Source organism: Arachis ipaensis, chromosome B09 (genome assembly GCF_000816755.2).
Source record: "Arachis ipaensis cultivar K30076 chromosome B09, Araip1.1, whole genome shotgun sequence".
Classification (NCBI taxonomy): Eukaryota; Viridiplantae; Streptophyta; class Magnoliopsida; order Fabales; family Fabaceae; genus Arachis; species Arachis ipaensis.
This window is the reverse complement of record NC_029793.2, coordinates 90736452-90754031: the sequence shown is the minus strand read 5'-3', so window position 1 is coordinate 90754031 and position 17580 is coordinate 90736452. Positions and strand designations below refer to the sequence as shown.

Sequence of the window (17580 nt, the reverse complement as noted above, 5' to 3'; positions counted from 1 at the left end):
TGATAATGATGTATTGATGATTTATAAGTAATGTTGTTTTGATTATGATTGTGTGGGTTGGAGTTGATGAAATTGTATATTGGTGTGTTACGTGAGGAATGAAAAGGATATGGATATGATTTGAACATAATTGATGTTGTTTTGGGGTGTAAAACTTTAGTTTGAAATTGAGAATTTGGAAAATAGAGGTTTCGAACTCTTTTGGTAAAAGCAGGTTTTTGACCAATTTTGGTAAAGCCAGTATGACCTTGTTTGAAACTTCTGCTTGCCCAATGGCTTGGGGATGCTCAACTGATGTGAATTGGTACTTGATTTTTAGCCTTGCCACCAAGCTTCGAAATGTCGAGTCAATGAATTAAGTTCTCTTATCAGTAGTGAATGAGAATAGCACTCTAAATCTTATTACTATGTTATTTTAGAGAAATTTTTTACTTCTTTGAGCTGTGATAGATGCCAAGGGTTTTGCTTCAATCCACTTGGTATAGTAGTCAATCCTACCATGAGGTATTTACTTGTCCGAATGCTTGAAGGAATGACTCGAGTAGGTTTAACCCCGATTTTGCAAAGGGCCATGGAGAGGTGATACCGATGAGCTCCTCTGGAGGTGCCACGTGAAAGTTTGCATGCAACTAGCAAGGTAAGCATTTCTTGACGAAGTTGGTTGCATATCTTTACAAAGTCAACCAATAGAAGTTAGCTCGTAGCACTTTCTTTGTCAGTGACCTTGCCCCTAGATGGTTTCCACAGATATCACTATATATTTTATCTAAGACTTCTTCTGTTTTCGAGGTTGGAACACATTTTAGCAAAGGTGTGGATATTCTCCTTCTGTAGAGGACATTATAAATCAAGGTATAGTTTTGAGCTTCCTTTAACAATCTCCTTGCTTCTCTTTCTTCTTTAGGAAGGATATCAAATTTGAGATATTCGATGATAGAGGCCATCCATCCCAAGTTCATATTGGAGATTGTTAGTGTGTCTGACTTGTCGACTTCTTTTGTCATTGATGGTGATCACATAGTTTCTTGGATCATGCTTCTGTTATTTTCCCTGGCTTCATACTAGCTAGCTTAGAGAGGTCATCATGTTCTTGGAATTTAGCCAATTGTGCTAATATCTTTTTCAAATATCTCTTTATGTTGGGATATTTGGCTTGGAAGTAACCATTCACTTGTGAAGTTATTACTTGGGAGTCACTAAAGACTGTTACCTTCAAGGCATCAACCTCTTTGGCCATTCTTAGACCAGCAAGCACAACTTCATACTCAGCTTGGTTGTTAGAGGCTGGGAAGTCAAACTTTAAAGAGAGTTCCAACTAAGTTCCTTTTCCATTCTCAAGGATAACTCCTATTCCACTACCTGTTTTGTTTGATGAGCCATCTACATACAAGTTCCATGGAGCTTCCTTTCTGCTTTCTCGTGTACTCTTCTAGGAAGTCAGTCAGGTATTGTGACTTAATGGCCGTTTGAGCTTCGTACTTCAAGTCAAACTCAGATAGCTCAATAGTTCATTGTAGCATTCGCGATGCAATAGTTTTTAGTAAAATATACTCCATAAGGCTATGGCATTATCAGCAATAGCTAGATACAATACAAGTTCTTTTGTCTCCTCAGGTCAGGTTAGTGTGGGAGGTCAATTCAATAACTTTTTGAATTTTTAGAAGGCTTGTTCACATCCTTGAGTCCATTGGGAGTCGTGTCCTTTCTTAAGGATTGCAAACAATGGTAACGAGTTCAAAGCTGAGCTAATCAAGAATCTGGATAGAGTTGCTAACCTTTCATTCAATTGTTGAACTTCTTTTAAATAGGTCGGGCTTCTCATCTCCATGATTGTCTTGCATTTTTCTAGGTTATCTTTGATGTCCCTTTGGGTGAGCATTAATCCCAAGAACTTTCATGCTTCTACTACAAATATGCACTTAGTGGGATTTAGCCTCATCCCATGCTGTCTTATTATGTCAAACACTTCTGCTAGGTCGAATAGTGATAAACCACAATTTTATGATTTATCTTGTGTCTTATTTGGTAGATTTTATCAACTTTTCCCATATTTATTCACTAAAATAGCATGGTTTTGTAATTCTCCCCAATTTGTGCTTAAGAGTCAAAACATGCTTTTTAGGCCTTGATATGTTTGTTGAGTGATTTCAGGCTTATAAGGCAAGGATTGGATGGAAGAAGTGAAGAGAAAAGTATGCAAATTAGAGAATTCATGAAGAAATGAGAATTTGGTGGATTCATGGCCACGCACGTATGTCATCCACGCGTACGCTTGAGAGGGAATTTCACCAAGCGACACGACCAACTTAAAGGCAATATGCTGGGGGAGATTTCTGAGCCATCCAGGCTCAAATCCAACTCATTTCTGAAGCTACTTCAAGTAGAATTCAAGAGGAAACAAGGAGAGAGCAATTAGGTTTAGCTTAGAAACATGCTTTAGGTCATTCTAGAGAGAGAATCTCTCTCTTCTCTTTAGAATTAGGATATATTAGGTTAGATCTCTCCTAGATTTAGGTTTAATTCTTACTTTGATTTAGTTTCTCTTGTAATTTCTTGTTACTACATCCTTGCTTTCTTAGTTTACATGTTATTTCTTTTATTTTGTTACTTTTATGTTTATGCACTCTTGTTGGATTTCCATTTTTATTAATGCAAATTTGATTTTCTTTGTTTATTGTTGCTTAATTTAGTTGTTATTATTGTTTTCTTCAATTGATAGTTGTTAGATTTTATATTTCTTGTTATTTTACCATGCTTCTCTTTTATGCCTTCCAAGTGTTTGATAAAATGCTTGGTTAGATTTTAGAGTAGATTTTGGTACTCGTGGCTTGTGATTGAGGACTTAGGTCCCTTGAGATTATTGATGTCCAGTTCTATTGGTGATTTAGGGTTGTTATTGGTTCTAGGACTAACTATGTCCACCTGACTTAATCCTCCGATGTTAGAGGGCAACTAAGTGAAATTAACTCTTTGTAATTACCATGTTGTGATCAATGATCCAAGATAGAAGCCCTTGACTCTTGATCCTTGCCAAGACCCATTTTAGTGTTAGTTTTACTTTCTTGTCATTTTTATTTTCTTGTCAATCAAACCCAAATCCCCAAAAGATACATCATAACCAATAATATGCACACTTCCCTACAATTCCTTTGAGAGACGACCCGAGGTTTAAATACTTTGGTTATTTTTATTAGGTTTGTACTTGTGACAAAAAAAATAAACTTTGACTGAGGATTAATTGTTGGTTTGGAACTATACTTGCAACGAAATTATTTTTTTGAAATTCCTAACCGACATATATCTTGTGTAGAATTTGGTGGGTTTTATCAATACTTTTTACACTTATTCATATAAATTGCAAGTTTTTGTGAGTCCTTCCTAATTATGCTTCATAGTTTAAAACATGCTTCTTTAACTTTAAAAATGCTAAATTTTAATCCTCTCCTATTACCATTCGATGCCGTGATGTGTTTGTTAAGTGGATTCAGGATTTATAGGACAAGAATGGCTTAGAAGATGGAAAGGAAGCATGCAAAAGTAGAAGGAACATGAAGAATAGAGCTTTGGAGAAGTTGGTATTGACACGAACGCGTGACTGACACGTACACGTGGCCTAGTGTAGCTGCGACTATCGCGTGCGAGTGGCTTCTGCGCTCGCGTGGTAATCGCGAAGCCCAACTGATGCGTACGCATGACCTGACGCGTATGCGTGGCTTGTGGAGTCCATCTGACACGCACGTGTGACTGACGCGAATGCGTGACGTCCAGCACGTGACTCAATTATGGAAAATGTGGCTGGTAATTTCTGCAAGGCTCCAGGCCCAAATCCAACATGATTCTGAATGGGAAAAGGCCAAGAACTGAAGGGGGAAAGGAGGCAACACGGCATACACACATTAGACCTAGTTTTTGAATTTTGTTTTTGTTCTCTATTCTCCGGGGGAGGAGGGGAGGGGGAAGAATCTGACTGCTCTCTAGGTTTTGTTGCAATTTGATCATCTTTGTTGGAGTTTCTGGATTGGAGTTTGTTGATCTCAGTTTATTAGTTCTACTTTTACTTTCCCTAGTTCTAAGTTTGTTCAATTTCATTGCTATTGTCACGTTTTTCTTCTAGTTCTCTTTTATTTCTGTTTTTATGAACCATGTTGACTTTGAATTTTTATTAATGAAATGATGTTTCTTCTTGTTTTATCATCTTAGTTGAATTGATATTATTGATAATTGTTGGTGATAGCTTTAATTTCTCTTAAATTTGCAATCTAGCTATGTGATAAACCCCAATTCTGTGGTTTATATTGTGTAGAATTTGGGGAATTTTGTCAATATTTTCCACACTTATTCATATAAATTGCATGGTTTTGTGTTCTCTTCCTAATTTTGCTTCATGATGTAAAACATGCTTTTTTTGCCTTAAAAATACCATATTTTGATCCTCTTCTATTACCATTCGATGCCATGATATGTTTGTTGAGTGTTTCAGAGTTTATAGGGCAAGAATGGCCTAGAAGAGAGAAATGAAGCATGCACAAGTAGAAGGAACATGAAGAATTGAGCTTTGGAGATTTGGCTGCGACGCGCACGCGTAGCCCACGCGCACGCGTGGGTGCAAGGAGCTAGGAATGGCACGTGAGAGTGACGCATTCGCGTGGATTGGCGAAATCCCCATTGACGCGTACGCATGCCTTACGCGTACGCGTGGATCGTGAAACTCAAGCGATGCGTATGCGTGACCCACGCGTATGCGTGACCCACGCGTATGCGTGACATGCAGCACGTGACCTCATTAATGAAATTGTGGTTGGCGATTTCTAAAGAGCTCCAGGCCTAAATTCAGCTGGATTCTGCATGGAAAAGACCCAGGAACTCTAGGGGAAAGGGGGGATCATTCATTGTAGACTAGACACACATTTTGGCTAGTTTTTGGTTCTTATGTTCTAGAGAGAGAAATTCTTACTCTTCTCTAGATCTAGTTTGGTTTGATCTTCCCTTGTTAAATTCTGAATTAGTTTTGTTAATTCTAGTTTTAATTGTTCAATTTGAATTCTCTAGCATAATTTTGTTTAGATCTTGTGTTTGAATTTTGATGTTCTTGTTAGTTCCCATTTTCTTCTCATTTTATGAATTTTGTGAATCTTGAATTTCTACTAGTGCATTGATGTCTTCTATGATAGATAGTGTTGTTTGAGTTGTTCTCTATTGATAATTATTAGTGGGTACTTATAGTTTTCAATTAAATTGCAATTTGAATATGTCTTTTATTAATGCACACTATGTGTTTGATGAAATATTTCCCTTGATTATGGAGTAGTTCTTTTTACTCTTGGTCTAGGCTAAGGAGATTGGGTAAACATGAGTCATTGGGTCTAATTAATTTGGTGATTTGAGAGCCCTAGTGGTCAAATTGATACCCATTGACACCAATCTTTTACCAAGTCAATTGGTAGATGGATTGGGACTTATGAGTTGAAATTGACCAAGTCATTTAACGTACTTCAAGCTTAGAAGTAGACATTATACTTACTTCAAGCATAAAGGTAGATGTAATGAGCTTGGTTCCTCATAATTATCAAGATATGGTTATTAGACAAGGATGGTAACCCCAATTTCCATGCCTAGCCAAGAGTGCGTTTTATTATTCACACTCAAAACTCAAAAACACTATTTGCTTGATTATAGTCTTAGTTAGTTGGTTGTTTACTTCATCTTAGAGTAGAATTGGATTACATATTCTCTTGATAGATTGAAATTGCTAATACATTGACTTAGTTACTTGATTTAGTTTCTTGCATTTTAAGATTCCTTGCATATGAAGTTTAGTAGTTTAAATTCTCGCTCATGACTCCTGTTCATATCCTGGGCCGAGCTGTCCATCCCAGGCTGATTAACGACAAAGTCGACCGACCTCTTCAGGTCAGGACTATCCGACCTCTTCTCAAAGAGCTCGGCCCCTAGGAAAGCCCAAAAAAAGCCTAAACAGAGAAACACGACCTAAATCCAAAGGCAGCCCAAGCCTATAGAGATAAGGGCGGTTCCCTTGAAGATAAGATGACTTCGATCCAAGATAAGATAAGATAAGATAACTATCTTATCTCCAGAAAGGTCACTCCTCACCATTATAAATACACTGGAGCACCCAGGTATAACTCATACTTTGATTCTACTAAAAACCTGCTTAATACCCTTGCTAACTTAAGCATCGGAGTCCCTTACAGGTACCACCACCCACAAGTCAGACACATCAGTGCCGACTCGCTCGTCCGAGATCGACCTACAGTTTTAGGTAACCCTCGGAACATTGGCGCCATTGCCGGGGACCTGGAAGTCATCCCATCATAATGGCGGACAATCTTGACAACGACCACAATTCTGATTTGGAGAATAGAATACCCCATAAGAACGCGGAGGTCACACTAGATGATACTTCTCAACCTAACAAAGATAAGAACTCGCCAAATACAGGAGTCACGGAGGCACTTCAAGATCGATTAAAACAACTCAAAAAAGAAGTCGAATATCAACGGGAAGCCGAGAGAGACCTACGAAAGGAAGCTAGGCGACGCCGAGAATTAGAAGACAAGCTCCTAAAGCTTAAAGCCCATCTCAAAGCTAAAACTACTCGATCCAGCCACGAAGACAGCCCCCGCAAGGACCAAGACCCATTTATCAAAGAGATCATGAAGGCCAAAATCCCAAAAGACTTCAAACCCCCTGACATGATTCCATACGATGGCACATCAGATCCCAGCCATCATCTCAGTAATTTCAGAAGTAGAATGTATCTCACCGACGCCTCAGATGCGATTCAATGCAAAGCCTTCCCGACTACCTTGACGAAGCCAGAAATTAAGTGGTTCGACAATCTGCCCCCTAGGTCCATCTCCAGCTTTGACGACTTAGCCAAGAAGTTTCTAGCCAGATTCTCCATCCAGAAGGACAAAATCAAACACGCTCCAAGCTTATTAGGGAACAAGCAAGGAGATCGGGAAAGTCTTTGCAGCTACATGGAAAGATTCAACAAAGCATGCCTAGACATACAAAGTCTGCCAACAGAAGCAGCCATTATGGGTCTCATCAATGGATTACGAGAGGAACCTTTTAGTCACTCCATATCAAAAAAATATCCCACATCTCTGAACAAAGTACAAGAACGAGCAGAGAAATACATCAACATGGAGGAAAACTCTCGACTAAGAGAGACCTCAAAATCCGGATTCTCCTACTCCTCCCGAGATAAGGATAAAGAGTCCAAGAAAAAAGAAGATCAGCATGGAGAAAAAATCAAGAAATACCACAATTACACCCCTCTTCGGGTATCTCTTGTAGATGTCTATCGAGAAGTATGCCATACTGAAAAGATACCCCCACTCCGCTCACTCAAAAGCAAGAAAGGAGGAGGAAATTAGACCGAATACTGCGAATACCATCGAATCTATGGACATCCCACCAATGAGTGCTTCGATTTGAAGAATGTCATAGAAAAATTGGTAAGAGAGGGAAGACTAGATCGGTACTTAGCCAGCAAAACAGATGAGCCAAGAAAAAGAAGAAGGGACAAAGAGGTCGGGGGAACTGAACGACCACCTCGTACCCCGAAAAGACATGTTCACATGATACACGGAGGATTTGCGGGAGGAGAAATCTCTAAATCATCTTACAAAAAGCATTTTAAAGAAGTATATCATGTCGAGGGAGGAGAAGGAGCACCCGACCTCCCTACTATCACTTTCACTAAAGAAGACGCAGCTGGCGTCATCTTGGGATATGACGATCCCATGGTCATCACTATCATATTGGCCAACGCTAATCTCCACCGTACACTGGTGGACCAGGGAAGCTCGGCTGACATCTTGTTCAAAACCACTTTCGATAAACTTGGCCTAGAGAAAAAAGAACTCAGAGCATATCTAAATAGTTTATTTGGGCAAGGAGACACCCCAATCCAACCACTGGGATACATCTCACTGTACACAACCTTATGTAAAGGAAACCGGTCAAGGACACTCAACATAGACTACATCGTGGTCGACGTGAGTACAGCCTACAACGCCCTGATAGGACGGACAACGCTAAATCAGCTCGGTGCGGTAGTCTCGACTCCACATCTGTGCATGAAGTTTCCAACCACAGAAGGGATTGCTACGATTAAAGCAGACCAGAAGACAGCGCGCCGCTGTTATAACGAAAGTCTGAACCTCAGAGGCAAAGGAGAAGAAATCCACACCATCGAACTCGGGAGAGTTCGAGGGCGGGAAGAAATTCATCCACAACCTGAAGGCGAGACAGAAAAAGTCCAGATCGGAGATATCCCAGATAAAACGACCAATATTAGCACAAACCTAAAAGGAGACGTAAAAGAGTCCCTCATACAGTTCTTAAGAGATAACGTTGACCTTTTCACATGGAAGGCCGCAGATATGCCAAGCATAGACCCCAACCTAATGTGCCACAAGCTGGTAGTATACCCAGGATCTCGGCCAGTACAGTAGAGACATAGGAAGCTCGGGCCAGAACGATCCCAAGCTGTGGAAGAACAGGTACAAGCTCTACCGGAAGCAGGATTCATAAGGGAAGTCAAGTACCCACTATGGCTAGCTAACGTCGTTTTGGTGAAAAAACCAAATGGAAAGTGGCGGATGTGCACCGACTACACCGATCTCAACAAAGCTTGCCAAAAAGATCCTTATCCACTCCTAAGTATCGACACTCTGGTAGATGCCTCCTCCGGATACAAATACCTCTCGTTTATGGACGCCTATTCGGGATACAATCAAATCCCATTGTACCCACCTGATCAAGAAAAAACCTCATTCTTAACCCCAAAAGCAAACTACTGCTACGTCGTCATGCCATTCAGACTCAAAAATGCAGGAGCCATTTATCAAAGATTAATGAATAAAGTCTTTACAGACCATATTGGGAAAGTCATGGAAGTATACATGGACGACATGTTAGTGATGAGCGGATAATTTATACGCTTTTTGGCATTGTTTTTAGTATATTTTTAGTAGGATCTAGTTACTTTTAGGGATGTTTTCATTAGTTTTTATGTTAAATTCACATTTCTGGACTTTACTATGAGTTTGTGTGTTTTTCTATGATTTCAGGTATTTTCTGGCTGAAATTGAGGGACTTGAGCAAAAATCAGATTCAGAGGTTGAAGAAGGACTACTGATGCTGTTGGATTCTGACCTCCCTGCACTCAAAGTGGATTTTCTGGAGCTATAGAACTCCAACTGGCGTTCTTCCAATTGCGTTGGAAAGTAGACATCCAGGGCTTTCCATCAATATATAATAGTCCATACTTTGGCCGAGTTTAGATGGCGTAAAAAGGCGTTGAACGCCAGTTCTATGCTGTTGTCTGGAGTTAAACGCCAGAAACACGTCACAAGCCAGAGTTGAACACCAGAAATATATTACAAACTGGCGTTCAACTCCAAGATTGACCTCTACACGTGTAACATTCAAGCTCATCCCAAGCACACACCAAGTGGGCCCCGGAAGTAGATTTATGCATCAATTACTTACTTCTGTAAACCCTAGTAACTAGTTTATTATAAATAGGACTTTTTACTATTGTATTAGACATCTTTGATCAGTTTTATGCTATCTTAGACTTTCATGGGGGCTGGCCATTCGGCCATGCCTGAACCATTATCACTTATGTATTTTCATACAGTAGAGTTTCTGCACTCCATAGATTAAGGTGTGGAGCTCTGCTGTTCCTCAAAGATTAATGCAAAGTACTACTGTTTTTCTATTCAATTCAACTTATTCCGCTTCTAAGATATTCATTCGCACTTCAACCTGAATGTGATGAACGTGACAATCATCATCATTCCCTATTAATGCGTGCCTGACAACCACTTTCGCTCTACTTTAGATTGAATGAGTATCTCTTGGATCTCTTAATCAGAATCTTCGTGGTATAAGCTAGATTGATGGCGGCATTCATGAGAGTCCAGAAAGTCTAACCCTTGTCTGTGGTATTCCGAGTAGGACTCTGGGATTGAATGACTGTGACGAACTTCAAACTCGCGAGTGCTGGGCGTAGTGACAGACGCAAAAGGAGGGTGAATCCTATTCCAGTATGATCGAGAACCTCAGATGATTAGCCGTGCTGTGACAGAGCATTTGGACCATTTTCACAAGAGGATGGGATGCAGCCATTGACAAGGGTGACGCCTCCAGATGATTAGCCATGCAGTGACAGCACATCGAACCATTTTCCAGAGAGGATAAAAAGTAGCCATTGATAACGGTGATGTCCTTACATAAAGCCAGCCATGGAAAGGAGTAAGACTGATTGGATGAAGACAGCAGGAAAGCAGAGGTTCAGAGGAACGAAAGCATCTCTATACACTTATCTGAAATTCTCACCAATGATATACATAAGTGTTTCTATCCTTATTTTCTATCTATTTATTATTTAATTTCGAAAACTCCATAACCTTTTGATATCCGCCTGACTGAGATTTACAAGGTGACCATAGCTTGCTTCATACCAACAATCTCCGTGGGATCGACTCTTACTCACGTAAGGTTTATTACTTGGACGACCCAGTGCACTTGCTGGTTAGTTGTATCGAAGTTGTGAATGAAAAACAATTTATTAAGACATGCGTACAGAGTTTTTGGCGCCGTTGCCTGAGATCACAATTTCGTGCACCAAGTTTTTGGCGCCGTTGCCGGGGATTGTTCGAGTTTGAACAACTGACGGTTCATCTTGTTGCTCAGATTAGGTAATTTTTTTTTTGTTTTATTTTCAAAAATTTTTCAAAAACCTTTCAAAAATTTCTCATCTATTTTCGAAAAAAAATAATAAATAAATCTTTTCAAAAATATATTTTTCTTCAAAATTTTTAAGAATGAATTCTAGAGTTTCATGAAGCATGTTGAAGCCTGGCTGGCTGTAAAGCCATGTCTAATTCTTTTGGATAGGGGCTTCCAACCATCAGCATAGAGGCAGGTTAATTGGTATGTCAGCTGTGGCATGTCTGAGTTACACACTAAAGCTTGGCTGGCAATTAAGCCATGCCTAACCCTCAGATTGGAGCTTTAGAATAAGAGTGCAAGATTCCTGGAATTCATATTAAAAATTTTGGAATCCTTATTTTTCTTTTTCTAAATAATTTTTGAAAAATATAAAATAAAAATACAAAAAAAATCATAAAAAAATCATAAAAATAAAAAATATTTCATGTTTCTTGTTTGAGTCTTGAGTCAAGTTGAAAGTTTGGTGTCAATTGCATATTCATCTTGTATTTTTCGAAGAATTCATGCATTCATAGTGTTCTTCATGATCTTCAAGTTGTTCTTGGTAAGTCTTCTTGTTTGATCTTGATGTTTTCATGTTTTGTGTCTTTTCTTGTTTTTCATATGCATTCTTGCATTCATAGTGTCTATACATGAAAAATTTTTAAGTTTGGTATCTTGCATGTTTTCTTTGCATTAAAAATTTTTCAAAAATAAGTTCTTGATGTTCATCTTAACATTCAAAGTGTTCTTGGTGATCATCTTGACATTCATAGCATTCTTGCATGCATTCATTGTTTTGATCTAAAAATTTTCATGCATTGCATCATTTTCATGTTTTTCTCTCTCATCATAAAAATTCAAAAAATCAAAAAAATATCTTCCCTTTTTTCTCTCTTAAAATTTCGAAAATTAGATTTGACTTTTTCAAAATTTTTAAAATCTAGTTATTTTTATGAGTCAAATCAAATTTTCAATTTAAAAATCTTATCTTTTTCAAAATCTTTTTCAAAAATCAAATCTTTTTCATTTTTCTTACGTTCTTCCAAGAGGAAAACCTCTAGTTCTTTATTATCCTTCATCTTCTCACCATGGTAAAGCTTCAGGCGATGTCCATTGACCTTCAGAAATTTGGAGCTAGTAGGATGACGCAGGTGGAAAACTCCGTATGGCTCTGCCTTTTCTACTCTGTAGGGGCCTTCCCATCTTGATCTCAGTTTACCTGGCATAAGCCTCAGTCTGGAGTTATAAAGAAGAACTAACTCCCTTGGTCTGAATTCTCTCCTTTTTATATAATTGTCATGGACGGCCTTCATTTTCTCCTTGTAACGTCTGGAGTTGTCATATGCTTCTAGGCGAAGATTCTCCAGTTCTGCTAGTTGTAGTTTTCTTTCAGCACCAGCTTTTTCAAGATTCATGTTGCACTCCCTCACAGCCCAGAAAGTCTTGTGTTCCACCTCTATTGGGAGGTGGCAAGCCTTTCTGTATACTAAGCGGAAGGGACTCATCCCAATGGGTGTCTTGTACGTTGTTCTATATGCCCAGAGTGCATCTTATAGCCTGGCACTCCAGTCCTTCCTATGAGGTTTTACTATCTTTTCCAGAATACGCTTAATTTCTCTGTTAGAGACTTCTGCTTGCCCATTGGTCTGGGGATAATAAGCTGTTGCTACTTTGTGAATTATCCCATGCTTCTTGAGTAATCATGTTAGTCTCATGTTACAAAAATGGGTGCCTTGATCGCTCACGATTGCTCATGGTGATCCAAAGCGACAGATAATATGGTTTCTAACAAAGGAAACAACAGTGTTAGCATCATTATTGCGGGTAGGAATTGCTTCCACCCATTTAGAAACATAATCTACAGCTAACAGTATATAAAAGTAACCATTAGAATTTGGAAATGGACCCATGAAGTCAATGCCCCAAACATCAAAAATTTCACAGAAAAGTATAATCTGTTGAGGCATCTCATCCCTCTTAGATATATTACCAAACCTTTGGCATGGGGAACAAGATTTACAAAATTCAGCAGCGTCTTTAAAAAGAGTAGGCCACCAGAATCCACAGTCTAGAATTTTTCTAGCTGTTCTCTGAGGGCCAAAATGTCCTCCACTCTCAGATGAGTGGCAAGTCTCTAAAATGGACTGAAATTCTGATTGAGGCACACACCGTCTAATTACCTGATCAGCACCACACCTCCATAAATATGGATCATCCCATATAAAATATTTTGACTCGCTTTTCAGCTTGTCTCTTTGATGCTTAGTAAAATTTGGAGGAAAAGTGTGGCTAAGTAGATAATTAACTACAGGTGCATACCAAGGAACTACTTCAGATACTGCATGTAAGCTATCAAATGGAAAATTATCATTTATAGGAGTGGAGTCATCCTTAATATGCTCAAGGCGACTCAAGTGATCTGCCACTAAATTCTGGTTACCACTCCTATCTTTAATTTCTAAATCAAATTCTTGCAGCAGCAGTATCCAACGTATTAGCCTTGGTTTGGATTCTTTTTTTGCTAATAAATATTTTAGAGCTGTATGATCTGAGTACACTACTACCTTAGTACCAAGTAAATAGGCTCGGAATTTATCCAGAGCAAAAACAATAGCTAGAAGCTCTTTTTCAGTAGTAGTGTAATTAGATTGAGCAGCATCTAAAGTCTTAGATGCATAAGCAATTACAAAAGGATCCTTACCTTCCCGTTGAGCCAGTGCCGCTCCTACTGCATGGTTGGAAGCATCACACATAATTTCGAATGGCTGGCTCCAGTCTAGTCCTCTCACAATTGGAGCTTGAGTCAGGGCGATCTTCAGCTTATCAAATGCTTGCATACAGCTCTCACTAAACTCAAACTCAATATCTTTCTACAGCAATCTGGATAAAGGCAATGCTACCTTACTGAAGTCCTTAATAAATCTCCTGTAAAAACCTGCGTGGCCAAGGAACGAACGGACTTCCTTCACGGAGGAGGGGTAAGGTAAACTCGAAATAACATCCACCTTTGCTAGATCTACAGAAATGCCAGTATTAGACACAATATGTCCTAGTACAATTCCTTGTTTTACCATAAAGTGACATTTTTCAAAATTTAATACAAGGTTTGTACTAACACATCTGTCTAACACTCTAGATAAACTATCCAAGCAATGTCTAAATGAATCACCATATACGCTAAAATCATCCATAAAAACCTCCACACAGTTCTCAATAAGATCTGAAAAGATACTCATCATGCATCTTTGGAAAGTAGCAGGTGCATTACACAAGCCAAAAGGCATTCTTTTATAAGCATACGTTCCAAAGGGACATGTGAAAGTGGTCTTCTCCTGATCTTCAGGAGCTATATGAATCTGAAAATATCATGTATAACCATTTAAAAAATAATAATGAGAATTACCTGACAGGCAATCAAGCATCTGATCAATGAATGGCAAGGGGTAATGATCCTTGCGAGTGGCTTAGTTGAGACGCCTATAGTCAATGCAAACTCTCCATGTATTCTGCACTCTAGTTGTCAGGAGCTCTCCGTGCTCATTCTTTATTGTTGTGACTCCAGACTTCTTGGGCACCACTTGTACTGGACTGACCCATTCACTATCTGAGATGGGGTAAATGATATCTGCTTCAAGTAGCTTGGTCACTTATTTCTTGACAACTTCTAAGATGGTGGGATTCAATCTTCTTTGAGGTTGGTGGATAGGCTTTGCTCCTTCTTCTAAGAATATTTTGTGTTCACAAACTTGAGGACTGATGCCTACTATATCCGCCAAGCTCCATCCAATTGCTTTCTTATGTTTTCTCAGCACACTGAGTAGCTGTTCTTCTTGTTGAGAAGTGAGTTCCCTTGCAATGATAACTGGGAACTTCTGCTTGTCCTCAAGGTAAGCATATTTGAGGTGAGGAGGAAGGGGCTTTAATTCTAATTTCTGCTCATAGCTAGGCTCTGGATCATCCGGGGCTGGTGATAATGGTAAAGTGTTCTCATTATTTTCAGAAAGTGTCCCCACACTTGGACCTTGCTCCATGTACTTCTCTTCTAATTCTTCCTGGTGAACTTCAGCCACAGTTTCATCAATAATGTCGCACTGGAAGATAGAATGATCTTCTAGAGGATGCTTCATAGCTTCATTTAAACTGAAACTCACTATTCTGCCATCTATCTCAAAGGAGTAAGTTCCTGAGAATGCATCCAGCTTGAACTTTGAAGTCTTCAGGAATGGTCTTCCAAGTAGGATTGATGATGGTCTTCCTGAGTCATTAGGGGGCATTTCCAGGATATAGAAGTCAATAGGAAATGTGAGCCCCTTAATGCTCACTAATACATCTTCAGCAATTCCAACTACTGTAATAATGCTTTTATCTGCTAACACAAAATGAGCTACCGACCTTTTTAAGGGAGGGAGCCTCAAAGTATCATATATAGATAAAGGCATTATACTAACACATGCTCCTAAATCACACATACAGTCAGAAAATATCACACCTCCAATGGTACAGTTAATTATACATGGACCTGGATCACTACATTTTTCAGGTATACCTCCCATTAAAGCAGATATAGAACTACCTAAAGGATTAGTTTCTAATTCATTAATCTTATCCTTATGTATGCATAAATCCTTTAGAAACTTTGCATATTTAGGTACCTGCTGAATAACATCAAAAAGGGGAACAGTTACCTCAACCTTTTTGAATATTTCTACCATTTTGGGATCAAGTTCTATCTACTTCCTGGATTTCTTTGCCAGGTGTGGAAATGGGATAGGAATGGCGTCCTATACAGCCTCTGTATCCTTTGGTGTTTCATTCTGTGGTTGAGCTTCCTCTTTTTCAACTATGTCTTGTACGTCCTCTTCCGCTTCAGCGTCTTCCTCTTCCACCACATCCTCTCATGGTTCCTCTCCTGTAATGTGGTTCCGGACCTCAAAGTGATGGCATTGATGCCACCTTTGGGATTAGGCAGTGGTTGAGAAGGAATTCTACTGGAGCTTGAAGGTTGATGTATGGAATTAAGTGATGAATCCATCCGGGAGACGAGAGCTTGTAAAGTGGCAGTCAAGCTATTCAGACTAGAGTTTAGCTGCGCCTGCATGTCTTGTTGTCCTTGCGCAAGAGAACGGAGCATCTCGTCATTTGATGAAGAATTAGAATAAGTGATTTGAGGAACTTGTTGTTGGTTGTGCTGGGTTCCTCGTGATTGTCTTAGGTGTGGTGCTCTGTAAGGTTGGTTCTGATTCTACTGTCTGTTGTTGTTATTGTTATTTCACCTCTAGTTTCCATTATTGTCTCTGCCTCCTCTGTTATAGTTGTCCCTCCAGCCAGGGTTAGAATTGTCTTTCCAGCCTTGATTGGAGTTGTCCTGCCATCCATGGTTATAGTTGCTACCTTGGTTGTAGTTGGCACCTTGTTGATTGTATCCTTGATTCGGGCGGTCATAGAAGTTGTGAGTGGCTGCCACCGTGTTGTCTTCCTGTTGGAGCTGCAGACATTCATCAGTATAATTACTATAATCAGCACAGATCCCGTATACTCTTTGTGGAACTAACTGTTGGCTTTGTTGTGGTGGAAGAGGCTGAGCTTGTTGTGTTTGTTGTTGATTCAACTGCATATGTTTAAGTAAGTTGGTTATTCACATATACTCTATGTGAGAGCAGTAGTTTCAATGCTAGAAGAAACTTTGGCAACAGCCTTGGGATGGTTGCGCCTCTGTCTGTGATTCCTAGTGGACTCAGCTAAGTCACTAATCAGCTGCCATGCTTCATCTGCGGTTTTGTACTTTTTCAAAGAACCATTACTAGCACCTTCCAGTGTAGTCTTATCCTGGGGATTCATGCCTTGAGTGAAGTAGCTTATCAATACTAATCTATCAATCATATGATGGGGACATGCGTCTAGGAGATTGTTGAAGTGCTCCCAATATTCGTAGAGAGTCTCAGATTCGCCTTGAAAATCACTGAAATCTCCTTCCTCAATCTATCAGTAACTTCATCTGGAAAGTATTTTTCCAAAAATTCTCTCCTAAGCGTATCCCAGTTAGTAACAATCGCTTCAGGTTAAGTGTAGTACCACTCCCTCGCCTTTCCCTCAAGAGAAAATGGGAAAGCGGTTAACAGAATAGAAGTTTCATCTGCACCATGACGCCTAACAGTAGAACAGGCTGTCTGGAAATCCCTAAGGTGCTTGATAGGCTCTTGAGCAGGTAAGCCATGAAACTTGGGCATCAAGTTGATTAGTGCAGTCTTTAGTTCAAAATCTGCAGCCAAATTTGGATGACGCACTTGATACGGTTACAGAGTGAAGTTTGGGGCTCCTGCCTCCTGGAGAGTAATTCTCCTAGGTTATGCCATGTCACCTGCACGTGAATCAACTGAATCAGTAGTAAATGAGCTTGTCTCGCTCTCAGATGGCGGTTCAGATTCGCCCTCAGATGAGACTGGTGAATCGATAACAATCACTTCACCATCTTCAGAGGCTAACCGAGGTCGAGTTCGTCTAATATGTGAAAGAGTTCTTTCAATTTCAGGGTCAAATGGGACTAAACTCGGATCAGGCAATGAACGCGTCATTCAATGAGAAAGACATGAAGCTCATGGTAACAAAACAAAAATAAAATATGCAATTAAAAATAAAATATGTACACTAATTAATAATTTAGCACACTATTGCAACTCCCTGGCAATGGCGCCAAAAATTGGTGCATGGCAGAAGTTGACCAATTAAGAGATTCCAAATAAGAGAATAGCGTTGCACGTATAGCTCTTAACCAGCTAAGATCTGCCTCACCAATTTAAAAAGTGTTGTCACAAATTTTAGAAATAA

At 39.5% G+C, this 17580-nt stretch overlaps 1 long non-coding RNA gene across 1 annotated transcript in view; it reads right to left on the bottom strand.

The window, feature by feature from the left end:
• Window positions 2297-17580, bottom strand: part of LOC110267073 — a 22858-nt gene continuing 7574 nt past the window's right edge. Inside the window, exons 2-3 of the long non-coding RNA XR_002354399.1 lie at window positions 6151-6160; window positions 2297-2365 (exon numbers count right to left, since the gene is read on the bottom strand). This is a non-coding gene — a long non-coding RNA (uncharacterized LOC110267073). The remainder of the gene's footprint in view (window positions 2366-6150; window positions 6161-17580) is intronic.